The sequence below is a fragment of the Oenanthe melanoleuca genome, chromosome 1, assembly GCF_029582105.1.
Source record: "Oenanthe melanoleuca isolate GR-GAL-2019-014 chromosome 1, OMel1.0, whole genome shotgun sequence".
Classification (NCBI taxonomy): domain Eukaryota; kingdom Metazoa; phylum Chordata; class Aves; order Passeriformes; family Muscicapidae; genus Oenanthe; species Oenanthe melanoleuca.
The window spans coordinates 20,125,026-20,143,251 of NC_079333.1; the positions used below are offsets into that span (position 1 = coordinate 20,125,026).

Sequence of the window (18,226 nt, forward strand, 5' to 3'; positions counted from 1 at the left end):
ACAGCATCACAGCCAGGCAAGGGAGGGGATTGTCCTGCTCTGCTCTGAGCTGGGGTGGCCTCACCTCCAGTGCTGGGGGCAGCTCTGGGGCCACAATAGAAGAAGGATATAAACCTGTCAGAGAGCTTCCAGGGGAGGGTAATGAAGATGGAGAAGGGCCTTGAGGGGGAGCTGTATGAGGAGGAGCTGAGGTCACTTGGTCTGTTCAGGCTGGAGAAGAGTAAGGGGAGTTTTCTCACAAGGGGCCCTGCAGGGGAAGGAACCAGTCACTTCTCTGTGGTGACCAGTGACAGAACCTGAAGTTGTGTCAGTGGAGGTTTAGGCTGGATACCAGGAGAAGATTCTTCACCCAGAGGGTGGCTGGACACTGCAACAGGCTCCCCAGGGAAGTGGTCACAGCACTGACAAAGTTCAGGAAGTGTTTGGACAACCCTCTCAGGCACATGGTGTGATTCTTGGAGTGCCCTGTGAAGAGCCAAAAATTGGTCCTTGATGATCCCTTGTTGGTCCTTGTGAGTCCCTTCCAACTCAGGGAATGAATATTAATAATTCTGTGAAGTCTCTGCATAATTTTGTAACCTCATCAGGTAATCTTCCATATAATTGCATCATGATGGTCCTTTCATAATCATTAATATAGGTCTAATACTTTTTATCCTTGTTATGTGTTGGTAGGTCTATTTTGCACTTGGAAAGTGCTTTAAGATTCTCCAAAGCAAGCAACAAAAGAAAAAACTTTAATTATTCTCTTCTAGAAGTATAAAAAGGTAAGGTTATACTTGAGTCTGCAGTACAGCAGGACACAGTAACCAGTGTAACCAGTGCACACAACCCATGCAGCAGAGAAGAGTATTGACTCACTTCTGAGAACTGAAGTAATGCTTAGCATCTGCAGCTTATAGTCAGGAGTTAAAAAAACAAACAAAAAATATACCAACATACAGCTAATCCTTTACATTCAAATTTTTGTTCCCATGAAAATAAAAAACCAGAACTTGATCTCTTGAAGGTACTGAGTTTATAGAAGTAACCACTGATTTTATAAGGACCTACTGAAAGCTCAGCAGTTTTGAAACAGCAAATAAGGACATGAGTACACAAATTTCTGAAAATCTCAAACTTGATTTATCTAAGTACAAAATCATCTGATTATTTAGATGCTAGCTGAATAGAACTCCACTTTATGTGCATCATTTAATCATTTAAACCACTACTAGGTGCCCTAACTGAAATAATTATATAAACTTATTGAGGCAAGTTGCACCCTTTCTTTCCCTATTCCCATGTTATAATTACTTTGTGTAGCCTTCCTAAAAGCACACTGTAATCTCTTCACAGCAGAAACTCATTTCTTAATGAGAACTGTAAAAATACTTTGAGTGCTGCAGAAATAACAAAATAACATGAATTCCTTTCCCAATTAGTTGCAATAATGTAGAAAATTCCCTAACCAACAGTAAATCAATACCTGTGAGAAATATTAGCAATTAAACCAGTCCTTTTCAGCTTGACAATTCAGAGGCTACATCACCAGGGTTATGCAACTATTTTTGACACATAACACTGTCATCCAAGTTGATGGGTGCTTGATTTATAAGCCTTTTTCTAAAAAGAAAAGAGTAAATAAAGTTGTATGCAACTCACTATGTTCTGAGCAATTCACTCAGTACTGCCTTTTTTTTTTTTTTAAGTATCTTATAACTCCTTAACCTGTGATCAGTTTGGCCCTTCTGCGAAAGAAGTAGTAGATATCATAACTCCACAAGTTCTGCTACAACTGTAGCAGAGTTAACTCTGTAACCAAGACACTAACTCATTTTTTTACCTGGTCATTCCCAGATTTTAAGTCAGGATGCACCTCTAGACTTCCTCTTAATTACACACTACTATTCTCCCCTTCCTCTTCTACCATTCCAGCTTTCTCCACCCATTACATGTTCCAGTATGACACAGGTTTTTACTCATGTATTATAGAAAATAATACAGGCCCAGATGCCTCATGCAGGAAGATACATAAATAGAGAATTAGTGTATTTGAGATGGGTACAACTGTTTCACCTGCAGGAGCCCGTGTCTGGAATCTGTGCCACTCTTCTGAGTGGAAAGCAATGAATGAGTTAAAATGAACAATGAATGATTTTACACAGAAACCACCAGGAATGCATATTCCTACTGGTTTGTCTTTTTGGCTACATTTGCCTTTTGAGAATACCAGTTGGGAAAATTGTTTAGAACTCAGACACAGTGAACAATAAAATTGCTCTAAACTAAACTGCTAGAAAGTCAGTGTGTAGATGGAACATGTTACAGCTGCGTCAAGAAAAAGCTGTGTAGCTCAGCAAAACAGAAACTTAGGAGGGTTCCGGAGCTGAAATCTAGTAGAAGTTTGGAATATAAAGGAAGTTCAATCCTTGAGAAAACAGACAACTTCAAAGATCAAGGGGCTGATTCTTCATAGCTATCCCTTTTCAGAAAGGAACACACTGACCTTTCTGATAAAGACTTTGCATTAGTATCTCACTGCCACAAAAATCCTTCCAACAGACTAAATGAGACCTAGTAGCATTGTAACTGCAACTGGAATAATTCAGAGATTCAGATTTAGAAAATCTTTAGTTAACTACAGATTTACAGAAAAAAAAAAAAAACAAAACAAAAAAACCCCAGCAAATAAATCCAATACTATTTCTCACGTATATGCCATCCAGCTTGCTTATCCTCCCTCTCTCTGTCCCCAAAGAGCAAAAACTCTTACAATGCCTTCTGAAGGCTGTCTGCCTGCTATCCTCACTGCCCACCTACCGTAGGGAGCAGCTCCTCCCACCTGCACATAAAAGCCAAGTGCATGCTACCAGCAGCAGATCAGAGCACTTTCTCAGTCCTCCACTGTTTTGAGCCAGTGATCTTCTCTCCTTGGATCTTGTGTACTCAAGGTAAGATTACTGCTACTTCAGGTTTCTGTTCTAACCAGCTATTGTGAGGAAGTCTGAATGTGAACTCTAGCACTGCCTTGCTGGGTGGTGCTGGCTCCCCCCCGCCTTTTTTTTTTTTTTTCAGATGTAGTGTCATCTGACATTTAAGTTAGTAACAGCCTGTTGTTTTAGCAGTGAAATAAAAACAGATCCTGCTGGGAAACACTGTGGCTGGGAAAAGGTATTCTCTTCCTTTCTGATTGATTTTGAAGAGATTAGTATACCCAGACCAATTACAACGATTTATTATCCCTCTTAATAGTTTCCTTCTCAGTCCAGTCAAAGTTATGGAAAAAAATTTCACTGTAAAGCTTCCTTAAATTCTGTTTTAGGAAAAAGAAATGCTTAGTGTTAATTTAAGGAAGGAACTGGGTTTTATTGCTAGTATAACTTACTAGCCAGATTGAGACAATCTTGGGACTGAAGTGCATCTTCACAGGTTTCATTGCCTTTAATAAAGTGTGATGGAACTTAAGCCCTCACAGAAGCACAGTAATAAGACTGATGGAATTCATTATCTTGTACCAAATATGCTTAAAGTAGATATTTTACAAGCAGAGTTCTGTTTCTTGAAACAACAGACCTTGTGTCTTTATGAAACTTTTAGATCAGCTTGTTTATATTTGATCTGCAGTTTTCCAACATAGGCATTTCTAGCATTAGAGGGAGGACTAGTTAAGTGCCTCAGAGACAGCTACTGAACAGTTAAAACATTTAAAAGTGGTTTCAAAACTGTATTTGCATTCCCATCCATGCATCTGTCCATCCTCACACAGATGAATCTATTAGTGACCAGTAGCAGTTTTTCACATTGTGTGAGTCAGTGCACTTTTAACACACAGTCACCTGTTTAAAGAAATTCCATCACGGAAATCCTAATCCTACAATGCCTCTCCACAGTGCTCAGAGAGGAGGGAAAGCATGAGCTATCAAAAGCAAGCAGTTAACACTGTCTGTAAATACATAATCCATTCTCCAGTTAAATAGTGATATTTTCTACTTAATGTCTAATTCTCTTTCTAAATTGAGTCTTTTTTGGTCTTTCACAAATAGAAAGTCTTCTCTATAAAATAATTATGTCCATATATAACTGTACTCAAATTAGCTGCAATATTTTAAGCTATAGCACTGTATGACAAAAGAACTCTGCTCCAAGTACCCTTTTCTGCAGACTGTATCTAAGATTTTTTCTGATTTTATATGTTATCTATTCTAACTAGTGAGGAAAGGAAAACACTGCCTCCAGCTATTTGCCTGCAAGATTACATAAGTATCTTTAAAAAAACCCCAAACAACAAAAATCCAAAACCCAAGTATTCAGAAATCAAAATACAGTGCTTTCTATAGCAAACTTACAGTAAAAATATTTTTGCATCCAGGTAATTAATATAAATTGTGCAGAGAAGACAGGAAGAGACACCAATGGTTTTCCTCATAACTAGCATTAACTCTGAGCTACAACATTTTATTTCTTAGTTAACATCTGATTTTTACAGCAAGCCTCCCCTTTCCAAAAAACACCCCTGTTGTGAAACATAATATGTGACTTTAGGTTCAATGCATACAGATTTTAAGTCTACAGTGTGGAAGTAAAGCCTAATTTGTTCACACAGAATTTTACTCTATCAGATAAATCCAAATTTTTATAGAGCAAATTTCATGGAGGAAAAAAAAAAAAAAACAAAAGCATTTGCCACAGGAAATGTATATATAACAAAATACCTTTTATTAAAGCCTGCTGTGAAATGTAATGTTTTGGCATTTGAAAAATGGATTGCAGGACATATTAAGAAAACTCTATTCAAAGGAATGCATCTAATTTAGATCAGAATCTCCTCTGAGCAATTTCTCTCTTGGGCTGAGTAGATAATTCAGCTTAGCATCACTTTGCAGCAGAGGATGAAGGGAAACTGTATCCAGCAGGTCTCCAAGAGAACTCAAATGTCTAGGAATGCATTTATTGACTTCTGTGCTAATCTGAAACTCCTTTTTACAAGATGAAAGCACACTGATATTAAAATAAAAATACTGCAATTTTAAAGTAATGCTACAACCTGAATTAAAGAAAAAAAAAGGGGAATCACTGGGAAGAGCAAGGAATTCAGATTTTTTGAATAGTGATCATAACATTTAAAAATAATAAAGAGACTATATTATTTTTTTCAGCCACAGACCAGTTAAATGTTCAGCAGGGATGCTAAGCCACTTGTCCTGGCAGTTATGCTTAGGCTTTTTAGGTGTTTATTTAGGGCAGTAATATCTACTTAAGCCACTAGTGTAACTCCCAGTGCTGTCTAAAGTGCTAGACTAGATACATAGAAGCAGAGGATAAACATATCACTGTCTGTTTATCTATGCATATTTCTGCCACTACCACTGCTTAGGAGAAATTCTTACCTTCAGAAATTTATTTTCACACCTCTCTGTAGGGAGAGATTATGTTTTCCTCTGGCCATGCAGTCACTAAATATATGAAATATTTTACCCAAGGTCACAGTGAAAATTCATGGTAGAGTGTCAGATTTAGCTCCTCTGGTTTCCAGGCCAGCACTAATCCCATACTTCATTTTGTATTCAGCCTTATGAAGTCCACCCCTTTGTAGCTGCTCTGTCTTTTCATGACTCTTTAGGGCTGAACAGCAGGGAGAATTCCAGTGCCAAATCTTGAGAGAGGTAATTTACTCCTAACACTTTCAAACTTCCTGTGAAATCCTTTACAAACCCCTTAACAGGGTTTACAAATAAATCATTCTAGAAGGGTGTAAATAAACAATTAAACAAATAAACAAGTACTCATCTCTTTCATACATTCTGTGGTTAAAGGAGACCAGCCCAATCTTGGCACTGAGGAAGCACAGATCCACTGCCATGGACCAGAAATGATGGGCAGCATCTGACTAAAAGAACTCAGTCTTGGTAACTCAGCAGCAGTAAAGAGCTCAAAGAGAAGCTCATAGGGCTTAAGCAAAATTATTGAAAGGATCTTGTAGGAGACATTAATATTAATCTTCCTTTCTTTTCTACATTCACTATCATATGCCACTTCTATAACATATATGATAAAACTTCATACTCATTAAAACAAACAAACAAACAAATAAGCAGACAAACAAAAACCGAAGCCCCAACAATCACTTTGTCCTATCTCTGTAGTTCTTAGTGTCGAGTTCATTTATGAGGGTACAGATTCATAATTGCTCCTGTGGCTTTGCAAATACTGCATTTCAAAAAAACCCTCAAAACCAACAAAACAAAACCAAAACCAAATTTAAAAAAACAAAACAAAACAAAAACAAAACACCCAAACAAACAACACCTCACTCAACACATTCCAGTACTCAATTTCCAGCATTATTACCCTAGCAACGGAGGCCTTGTCTCTTACTCTTAAAAACTACTGCTAAGCATGCATTGTTCATAGATAAAGTGGTGGACATGTGAGAGGTAACTGGAGGACTAGGAAAGGAACCATTAATGGTCATCAGGAGACAATTTTTATATGTCTATGAGCATGGCAGAATTTTCTGCCCACTTACTCTATGTATTGCTATGTATCTCAGGGGATGTGAGGTTAAGTTTTATCTCTTAAGCTAAAATATATCCATATGCTTTCCCTTCCTTCTTTTGCCTTCCAGTTATTGTAGACTGTGGGGTTCTTTCTTTCTATAGGGAGATAATTTTTAATTTTCACTATTGTCATATTTCTAAAAGAGCAATGGTTCAATAGAGGTAATGCAGTAAGGAACAAGACAAGACAGAAACACTACAGGTGGTTTGTTCTGCCTGTTAAAAAAATCAGCAAACAGCTGTACTTTACTGTACAAAAGTTCCTTATTTTTGCCACTTACACTTTCTAAAGTTTTGTGCAAGTGTTGTTGCCTTTTTTGTGGCTTTTCCTCTGCAAACAGAAATCCCAGCAAAAGTTGTGCATCTATATATGTTCAAAAAGATAGTGATGAGTTCTGGTTCTGAAGCCTTTTGTTGGTCTTGAGAAATAACTGCCTTTTCTCTGTAGTCACCAGTAAACAATTATTCTTGCTTTCCCTCCACTCCTGAAATGTTGGATGTTTTTCTGTAATTGTCTTGATGTGTAATGAATTTAATGTCTCATAATTGCACTGCAGGGAATTAAAAGCACTATGAAGTCTTGAGACATCTTTAGGTGATTAGAACTTAATGCAAGTCCACATTTTATAGCAAAAGTAAGCTAAATATAAGTTTGTTGCTTATAAATGGCAGGTGAAACTGTTGAAGGGTGACATTAAATGGACCCTTTTTAAAAGGGAGTGAGAATCAGTGCCCTCTCTTGGTTATAGAAAAGACGTAAATCGGTCCTGTGAGAGTGATTATCAGTTCCCTCTGCTGGCTACAAAGCCCAGGCCAGATGAGCAGCTGTGTTTGCGGAGGCGAAGGTCTGAAGTTCTATTCCCAGTGCTGTGAGCCTGTGGTGAACTGATGACTCTGGTGTCTGTGCACGTCTGTGGACATCATTCTTCATGGGGTCTCATCAACAACCACACTGAGTTCAGCATGAGGGCACTCAAAAATAATATGGACTTCCTGGTAGGTAAGAAACTTCCCACTTTGGATTTGAGAAGAATGCTAGCAGCTATGCCATTCATAATTCTACACAGCTAGGGCATCCTTCTGTTCTGCATCACATGCACACCTTGCTTTTTCCACCTCTTCAAGTCAAATGTGTGTGTGTGCTCATTACCCTCATTTTAGAGACATTTGGGCAGTCAGCAAATATTCTTGGCAATCCTGAAGTGTAACACTTCAAAATGTCAGCTTCTGAGAACTCCACATTTGCAAGTAAGAAGTAAATGGTACCAAAAAGAACACTCCAACCTTAAAAAAACAACAAAAAAACCCAAAGCAAAACTAACAAAAACCCTGCCTCAAAACAAAATAGAAAAAGAACCTAACTACTACTTTTCCATTCCTGTAGGAAAAGGCCTATATAACCTGTTTACACAACTGGAGAAAGAAACAGGTCATAGAATTTATGCAGTCACTTTGAAATAAAGTTGAGATGAAAAAAAAATGTACTGTAAACTTAAGAAAGAGATTTTGTTTTAAAAAATATCCACAGCACTAAAAATCACAAACTCCTGGATCAGCTATGCCAGTTTACTTCAGCTGATAGGAATCTATCATGGCAATGCATAGGATACATTAAAGCTATCCCATTAAAGGGGGAATGAGTCAAAACTAACAGCTTGACAGTTTGACATAGTAGATATCAAAGGTATATTAAAAGCCAGAACTTTGAAACATCTGCAGCATATGTTTCCTGCTAACTAAAAAAGCAGCCACTCTTTCCAGACCAACATACTGCTGAATTCTTCACTCTGAAAGTAAGAGGTTAACACTAGCACACTGTGGATTTGCATAGGGAACTCCAACCAAATCATCTGACCATTTTTGCAACAAAAAATTCCGGAGAGTAAAACAAGTTTCTAACAAAACTCGCTCTTACTGCATGAAGCAAGAACACATGTATGTAATACATATTTTCTGGGATGGAGATTATTACTTTGTCTCTCACTCAACATAGTTTTTGAAAGGACAAATGGAAGGTGGCACAGCCCCAGGGACACACAAACCAAAGACAATCAATTTACTACTACAGAAATCTAGCAGTCAAGTCTGCTAATGCCAGCACATAACTCACCTCTGTTCTGACCTTCCATTCTTCCCACCATGCATGGAGTTATAGTGAAAACACAGTATCAGAAAAAGAGTCTTTATATTTCTCAGAGACCAGAAATTCTCTTTCAGCTTGCCTCAGAGAAAAACAGCAAAAACGACAACAAAAAGGTTCAGATATTTCCTAGTATTCCTTTTTAAATGAAGTAGGTGATCTTAGCTGAACCCTCAGTTGATGGATATTAATGTAAAACACACAACTGGGACCCTTGCTGGCAAATCTCAGCAAAAAGTCATAAGGTATCTGCTTTAGGTTAAAGCTAAGCAATAAAAGCAGACATGTGAGGAAAGTTTATGTTGATAAACTTAGATTGATAGATCTGCCACCTGCACTATAGATGAAAAGCAGACAAGCAAAGAGCAATTAAGGAAGCATATCTCACAAGCACTAGCATTTGCACAAAATATATTTTAGAAAATGAAGGAAAAAAAGGACAACATTCAGTACTTATTTCCTTACAATCAGTGGCTTGAATTGAATTTACCATAGTAGCACATCACATTGCTTGTTGTAGAAAAATGCAAAGCTTGGGCCTTTAGGAGTAAGTCTCTTGTGCTTTACTGATTCCAAAAATGTCAGTGCTTGTCAAAGTGTTTTTGAAATAAAACCAAAACCATGTTAATAAAATGAACTTTCCAAGACAATGCTGGCCAAAACTGATTCTTAGATTTCTTTCAGTAATAAACTGCCTCTGTGGTTGCTGAGCTGATAGGGAGAAGGATTTAAAGGATCAAAGCCAAGTTCTGCTTAACTCAGGGTAGCAAAAAAAAAAGAACACTGAAACAGAACACAAGCCCTACAGTGAATGGACAGACTTTATGCTTTCAAAAATGGCTGTAATCATTATTAGGCTCTGACTGAAGATACTCCAGGACTGCAGCATTCATTGTGGGTACACCTTGTGATATGCTGCTGTAGGTTTCTGGACAAGCCTTAGTACTTCAATATGTAATTGCAGGCTGAATGTTATTTCAGAAGAGCTACCCTGACTATTTATTAAGTAGCAATTGCATACGTGAACTAACAACAGGAAGGATTCTGTCCCATCTTATCCCAGCTTTATGGATGAACAGCTCAAAATATAGGCTGCAGTGAAGGTGTTCATGATGATCTGAGCTCCTGCTGCGTACACAAGGCGCGTGCAAAGCCAGGCAGACAGCTCCAGACTGTTCTGCCCTGAATTCCTAGAGGTGCAGACACAGCAGCACTTCCTGTCTGCCACGGAATAAAGTGGTGCCATAGTTGGACATTCTGTGTCTGTTATGGGAATTCCTGCTCTCCTCCATTCAGCCATCCTACCCAAATTCAGGATGTCTATGCAGTACAGTCCAAGCTGCCACTGCTAGGATTTTTCGTAGTTTTTATGCTTAGGAACTCCAACAAACTATTATTATCTTTTGTATATCTGAGCACAATTTATTACATCAGGAAACATGGAAGACAATTTCAGGATTGTTCCCTAAGCTTTCATTACTAGTCTCAGCTAAAAACATTGTTCATACAGAAAACTGTATGTTTAGCATTCAGTGGTCATACTTGATTAAAGAGTAATCTACAGGAGTATTTTTTTTATGCACTGATATAATCAGATGACTTTTAAATTGTAGTTTAAAGGAAATTAATTTATCTCAGGTATGTTTTGTAATGTCACCTTCATTCCATTTCGATTTCAGATTGCTCTTAAGCAACTAGCTGCAAATACTCAATGTCTAAAAGCCAAGTGGAGGTGGTTCGTTCTGGCACATGATCTTATGAAATATTTGTTCCACAGTCGGGACAAGATAGCTCTTTGACTCAAATTTCAAGCACAAAAACTACCTTTCACTGAGTTCAGAATTCACTTGCAATGAATATCTTTGAAATACCCTATTTTCAACATCACATTTCACTTCTATGCTAAACACTGTCAAGAGATCAATAAAAAAGAACTGACAAGCAAAATAAATTCAATTTGAGATTGCTCAAAGGCATTTTCTCTGCTACATGTTCTTTGAACTTTCTACTGTGTATCTCATGAAAATAAGTATTTTAAAAATAAGAAAACAGAAACCTATTATATTTCCATTGCTCCACTTGTCAAGTATGTTTCAAGAGCTGGAATTTTAGCTTGATGGACATTCACAACATAAACACAGCCTTACCCTCCAAAAGAATGACCACAGCTGAGACCAAGAGCTGTTCCTGCAGTACCCCTAGACCTGAAGGAGACTGAGGAAGTAACATGGCACTTTCTGGGGGCACTCAGCTTGGGGTGCAGCAACCCTTCCATCCTAGCTTCTCCCTCTCTGCCCCCAGACACGATGAGGAGAACATTTTTCCTCTCTCAACTACTTATAAATAGAGAGAGTTCAGGAAAACATGAAATGATGTATCCAATGCCCAAAAGCTATGAAGATAGCAGGAGTTTGTGTCTGCACTCTGTACATTCTGCATTCTTTGTGTCCACGATCAGTGGGCAATCTTCCAAGCTTTGTTAACCTTGCCCCAGGTCTAAGATGACAGAAGCATGTGAAGTCCTAAACCTTAACCTCAAGGCCTAAATCTCAACAAGGCAATTCTAACAAGAAGTCATTAGTTTTTCTATCCCCTGGCCGTCACTTAGATCTTGCTTGTTAGCTGCTCTCTTTGGTGGATTAAATCTCCCTTCGTGTTGATTAGGCTTGAAAGTATGCAAAGATTAAAGATTAAAGAACATCCTTTCTTAAGAAAATTTTACATATTCCATGCTTTGCAACAAGCAGATTGCATTTAGTGAATATTGAGTTGTAATGGTGTTGTAGTCTACTCTAAATCCAAACCAAACCACAGGGCACCCTGAGGGCTCCACCCTGCTCCACCGCCATTACCTGCTGGTAACATGGTCCTGAGGAAAGCTGCCATGGCCTGGCAGCGTGGAGACACCTCGCCCTCACCGGGCCATGGTGACATCTCTCCCTCACCAGGCCATGGTGACATCTCTCCCTCACCGGGCCGTGGTGACATCTCATCCTCACTGGGCCGTGGTGACATCTCTCCCTCACCAAGCCGTGGTGACATCTCACCCTCACCGGACTGTGGTGACATCTCATCCTCACTGGGCTGTGGTGACATCTCATCCTCACTGGGCTGTGGTGACATCTCACCCTTACCAGGCCAGGGTGACATCTCTCCCTCACCAGGCCGTGGTGACACCTCACCCTCACAGGGCCGTGGTGACATCTCTCCCTCACCAGGCCATGGTGACATCTCACCCTCACTGGGCCATGGTGACATATCTCCCTCACCAGGCCATGGTGACATATCTCCCTCACCGGGCTGTGGTGGCATCTCACCCTCACTGGGCTGTGGTGACATCTCATCCTCACTGGGCTGTGGTGACATCTCACCCTTACCAGGCCAGGGTGACATCTCTCCCTTACCAGGCCATGGTAACGTCTCACCCTCACAGGGCTGTGGTGACATCTCACCCTTACCAGGCCAGGGTGACATCTCTCCCTTACCAGGCCATGGTAACGTCTCACCCTCACTGGGCTGTGGTGACATCTCACCCTCACCAGGCCAGGGTGACATCTCACCCTCACCAGGCCATGGTGACATCTCACCCTCACCGGGCTGTGGTGGAGGCCGGGCCAGCCCAAGCCTGGCCCTGGCTCAAGGCCCCTGTCAGTCAGGCTGGGCCCCTTGCCTGGAGCCCCTCTCTCCTCCTGGGCTGGTTGTGGTTCCCTCATGCTCCAAGGTCAGCACCATTCCTGCACAGGGGCAGTGCACAGAGAGAACTCCCTCACAACCTCCCATTCCCAAAGGAGAGGCAAGGGTTGAGGAGAGCAGAAACTCCCCAGAGCCCAGTCAGCTGAGGAGCATTTATGGAAACACAATGCATTTGAGGTTTCTTGGGTTTCGGAGATACAGCCCCGGGGCTTCGCTTCTGCGTGCCAGCCCTCGGTGCCCCTTGGAGAAGGATCTGGGCAGCATTAGCTCGCACAGATGGTGCTGGGAGGCCAAAAATGAAAGGGGCTTGAGGGAGGGGCGGGCTGCACTCTCAGCTGGAAAGAAGAAAATGTCACATCATGTGAGGGAAGGCTGCTCAGAAATAGAAGGAAGGCTGCTCCAGCACACACTACAGGAAGTTCAGGACCTTTCAGACTGTCCACATCTGGAGGCAAAACTTAAGCCACTGTAAGTCTCAAAAAAAAAAAAAAAAAAAAAAAAAAAAGTTCCATTTTGAAGTTAATGTTCTTGAATATCTTTAAATCCAAAAACCCACCTGCAAAAGGTACTGGTGTATATGGATTATATGGATATCTAGTATAAGAGTAACCAGTTCTGTAAAATTAAAATTCTAAACCCTCAAAACTCCCCCAAAAAACACCAAACATTTGGGTGAGATGTGAGGAAAGAAATATCATGTGAGTAAAGAAAATTATAAAACTACTGTACTCAACAGACAGGGAGTTCAGAAGGCAAACAGCTGAATTGAACAGCTTAATCATTTCTTTACAATTTGTTCTCCTGGCCCTGCTTTGTTCAGCAAAAAGATTTTTAAGGCTGAGTACTTTTGATCTGTATGTTACATCCCCTAGCATGGTGAAGCCCTGACTCGTGATCAAGGGTTTGAGACAAACAAAAAACAGCAGCTCCTGAACTTGAAGGCTTCTAAATTGTACACAGAGCAAAGCTGACTCCTGGACTCTTGCTCCAGTCACTTTAACACAGTCCTGTTTACACAGATGATTGGTATGTCTGCAAAGACACTGTGCTAGAAATGCTTCACCTCCCTTTCCTGGCTTCTGAAGCATCCAAGAACCTCACACACAGCAGGTTAATAACTTTATCCTTTTAAGCACCCTGGCAACATCACTCTCCTTTTAGAAGAAATTGAGGCACATAGAAAGTTACTGGTGTAGCATTTCAAGGGGTTACTCCTGGCCAGATTCTCAAGTGTCTTCCCATTATGATGGGAGCTAGATGGGGAGTTTGATTCCCATCTGGGCACCTCAATGAGAACCAGATCTTCATGAGTGATCAGCACCCAGTAGCTCTCACAATGACACTTGCAGACAGATTTTCTAAGAAGTTCCTTTGATCATCTGGCCACTGCCTCAATGGAGGCAGAGAGCTTATGAAAAATCTGATCCCATTTGTGGGTGCTGAGCACTTCTCAAAATTCTTGCTTAAGTGACCCAGCCAAGAATGCAGACTAAAATCTGAGCAGAACCACTTCGCCTAATCCCTAGGCCAGTGATTTAACCACAAGTGTATTCTTCCATTCTCAGCAGAGAAAGAATAGACACTAGTTGGGGCAGCAATCAAAATGCCAACAGCAGCCAGTGTCCATGCCTGCCAAGAAAAATGCCCGGATACTTGTGGGCAAACCAGACAGCCACATTTTGGTACTTTCCTGAGAAAGAATTATTTCTAGTAGCAGTGCCAGAGTCTGGCAACCTGGTTTATGCTCTTTCCAGATGTACTTCGTTCTTTCTGGGCTAAAACCTTTGTGAACATGCCCCCAAAACAGGCACAGTCTTCAGAAAAAGCAGCAGCTATCCAAACACTGTCCTGTCTCCATTATTCTTAGAGAGCCAGGCATGGTTGGGCAAGACAACATTATTTTGTGTAATGATTAAGAAGCAATGATCGTGTCAGTGAAGATTCTTGTTTTCATTGAATATTTCATTCATTTTTGAACATAAGCAACCACTTAGCTGCAGTTGTGCTAGATGCAGAGGAGGAAACACATGCTATTCTTGGCTGGACTTTACCTCTGTGGGAAGCAGCAGTCTCCTTAAAGCAGCCTCTGTGCACTGTATGATTTAGCTACATCTATGATTGTCCTGAACCTCAAGCAAGGATCTGAGTATCTGAAAGTGTAAATGTGTGCAAAACCCCCAAGCCCCAGCCTGGGTCCTCTATTTTATGCCTTTTTGTGTGGGGTTCATTTGCAAATGATTTTCAAATCCATGAGCTAAAGACTAACTTAAAAATTCTTCAAACTGACTATGTTAATTCAGCTGCCAGCTGAGATGCTGCTCTCTGTGTCACTTAGCAGCAGCTTGTTGGACTGTCTATCACAGGACTCCATGTCAAAATCCAGGTTTCATTAAATGCTCTGTGTCTCACCTCTGTCCCCAGCTTTCAGACCACCTCCCAAGTAAGTATCTGACCACTCTGGCAATATGAAGATAAGGCACCCAGTCACTAGGATGCTTTAAGGGAGCACAAGTATCACATGGTAACTATTGAATGAAAATGTTTACAGAAAAATAGTTTTGTAAAACAGCTCAGACTAAGCTGTTGCTGAATGTTGAGCTTAAGCTTCAAGCTGTATAAGCCAAAAAACACAGCTGTATCTTTTCTAGCTACAGCTAAAACCAGCAAAGTGTACTGGAAAAACCTTTGGAGGTGGGGTGGGGAGGGAGATACTTTCCTAACAGAGGATTACATTTAGAAGCAAGTGTGAACATTTTTCTGCTCTGCTGGTTCTATACCTGCAATGGCACACAACATAAGTGATGATTGTGGTTTGTACTTTGATTGTTGAATGGCTGCTTTCACTTGATTCTGAGATCTGCTGCAGTAATTATTGTAACATCTCTTGTCAGAAGCTAGACTTCAAGGCACTGCCCCAGTCTAATAATACAGCCTCAGCTTTACAAACAGAAAAAGTGAGGAAGGAAAGGATGAGCTCATGAAGCACATTTATGCAGGCAGTTAACTGCACATGCTTTGATGTATGTTGTGACTTTAAATTGGAGGGAATATCACTGGAGGAACTTGGTCTCTGATTAGTTGTATTGCGGGCTTTATGGTTTTGCTAGTAAATTCGTCACTACACTTTTTACTTCTTCCATCTTGCAGATTTTTGTTTATTTTAAATTCTCTTTTCCTGTCTAAGAGAAACCAAGGCATTTCAGTGAAAAATCTGGGGTTAGCTGAGGGCTCAGGTCAAGAAGTCTATCTTGGGTGTCATCTCCTGTAAACTCAAAATCTAGCAATAGTTCAAAGAAATGTCTTAGTTCAGAGAGCAGTGAGATAATCTGAGGACACAGCTTGCTGGTAAAGGATGGGGAGATGTAATGTTGGAGCAGAGGTACCAGAAACGACCCGTGAAAAAGGCTGGCAGGTTTAATAGTCCAGCCTGATGTGCCTTTGGAGCAAGAGCAAACAGGAATTCCAGTGGTGACTGGAAGGATGCTGACAGTAAGCAAGGTTGAAATGCAGAAGATAGACCCTTCTGTGCAATACTGTGGAGCACAGGTCTTAGGAGAGAAGGGCTGTTCCATTTTGCTTTTCTATATATATAAGCTATATATATCAGCACTGACTTTTTCTCTGTATCTTCTTTTTCACTGTATTTTGTGGCTTATGTCTTTTGTATTAACAAGGCAGCACAGAGACTTAAAGGTAGGATAATCAACTCCAGATAATCAGTCTCATTATGAGGTGCTGTTACTCTGGGAAGTCTGTGTTTCTGACAAAATTTGTCAAAAAATGCACTCCAATAATTGGGAGACATTTCCTTTTATTACTAATGCTTGCATTAGGAAGCTGTAGTTTTGAATTTACATATTCTGAGAAAACATTTTGCTTTGAAGTTCCTGCTTATTCCTTTGGGAAATAATTGGAATTACTTATTAAATATAATCACTTAGAATTGAAAGAAAATTTGCTGTCAGGAGAGAACAGTCAGCATTTCCCAAATCATTCTTCTCTCTGTGCCCATGCAAATGATCACTTGAAATCACTGCCTGACACAGGTCTTGTAAGAACCAGAGTCCCATTTTTTAACCCAGACAAGCATTAAAGAAAACTGTATTTCAGGAAACTACACAAAGCAGCCTCCCTAAACTGAGTAGTTTTCCAGCCTTTACAGATTCACCCGTGACAAAGCAAAACAGTCTCCTGACTGTATTTACACAGCTAAATAAATAACTTCTTAAGTGTTAAATGTAATTTTGAAAGTAAAAAGATGAAATGTGCTGTATATCATCTCTACAAAATCAGAAGTAGTTATATTATAAATAAACAGAGTTTGCTTGGTATTAGGGACATAGGAAATTCCATTCAAGAACAGACAAATGGCACATCTTGTCTGGTATCCTGCATCTGGCACAGGCCTATAACAGATGTTTAAAATACTTGGCTCCCTTGATCCCACAGTCTCTCCTGTTCCACCTGCCACCAACGTTATAAATCACAATTTTCCTAACCTCTGGTGAAAGTCCCTTCCCTGCTCCCTTGCATAATGTGGGAGGTGGAAGCAAGGGCCAAGAGAATACATATTTTCCCCTGTATAATCCTATTGCACTGCTTGGTACTGAGTTTGCCCAAACTGTGGTTCTGACTGGTGCAGAACATGCATTGCTGCCTGTGTTGCCCACGTAGCCAAACAAAGCAGCTCGTAGGTGAGAACTGTGTTTGGCTCCAGGGAAAGTGGGGAGCAAACCCCTTTTCATCCTTGTTTGCACACAGGAGGCCAGCACAGCTACCACTGGCCTGTTACTCATCTGCTGCCCTCTTTGCATCAAGGCACTGCCTCCTAATTGCACCCTACTGCTCAATGACATTTATATCCTGGTGTTGCTTTCTTAGTAACTTTGACAATTTAATGCATAATGACTGAAAATTAAATGAGTTTATTGTCTATCAGACAAAGTTTACTTTTGTCCTTATTCCAAAGGCTAACAAAACATGGTTCATCTACTCAGTGGCCACTTAATGCAGGTTCACCTCTTTGGATGACTGGTACTTTTAGGCACTATTATCAGTATGACATGCCTGTATCCAACAAAATTGACTGTGACATTCTCCCTTACTAGAAATGTTACTTTTCACAGACGAACTCCTTCATAAACCAACATTAAATTCAATGGTCCAGTTGGTTAAAGGCCTCTAAAAATACATGAAAAATCGAAACATTGCCATTTAATAAGTTAAAAATTTTAAAACCCCATTTATTAATTGCATTAAAGCCTCTCTGTATTACCCTGTACAATATGATGGGATTTTAAAAAGGCTAAAGAGTACTTATGACTATAGGTAAAGCAACCAGCTAGGCAAAAAACCCCAAAAAATTGCATTTGAAGGAAAAAAAATTGTGCCACTCATTTTGAGCATATTGTCTCTACAGCTGCTCAACACAGCTTTTAGAGACTGACCTAATAAATCTTTACATATTAATAAGGGAAAACTGAATCCTGATGGTGTGCAAGGGCTGTTGGATACAGTTTGATATGTCAGTTTTCTCCATGCTCAAGGATTTTCTAATTTTGGTTCCATCCTACTGAATATAACTTTCAGTGTCAAAGGTCTGAATCCAGAGCAGACCTTTGATCAAGCTATCCCAAATTCTGTATTCACAAAGGACAAGACTTGGCCACATCAATCTGCTTGAAAGAGTGGACATATTAAAGTTGCTATAGTACCTAGAAGTTTGCCTCCTTTAACATATTCCAAATTGATATTACATTCAATGAGGCTCAGTATTAACAGGAGCCCTGTGACTTTCTGTGACTTCTTTCCTGTTTCACAAGAGCAATGACTTTCAGAATATTCATCTTATTCC

General features: G+C 40.1%; 1 protein-coding gene across 1 annotated transcript in view; it reads left to right on the top strand.

The window, feature by feature from the left end:
* Positions 1 to 2,828: 2,828 nt before the first annotated feature.
* COL8A1 (collagen type VIII alpha 1 chain) overlaps positions 2,829 to 18,226 on the top strand; it is an 86,288-nt gene continuing 70,890 nt past the window's right edge. The window contains exon 1 of the mRNA XM_056497423.1: positions 2,829 to 2,933. The gene's annotated coding sequence lies outside the window, so the exon portion shown is untranslated. The remainder of the gene's footprint in view (positions 2,934 to 18,226) is intronic.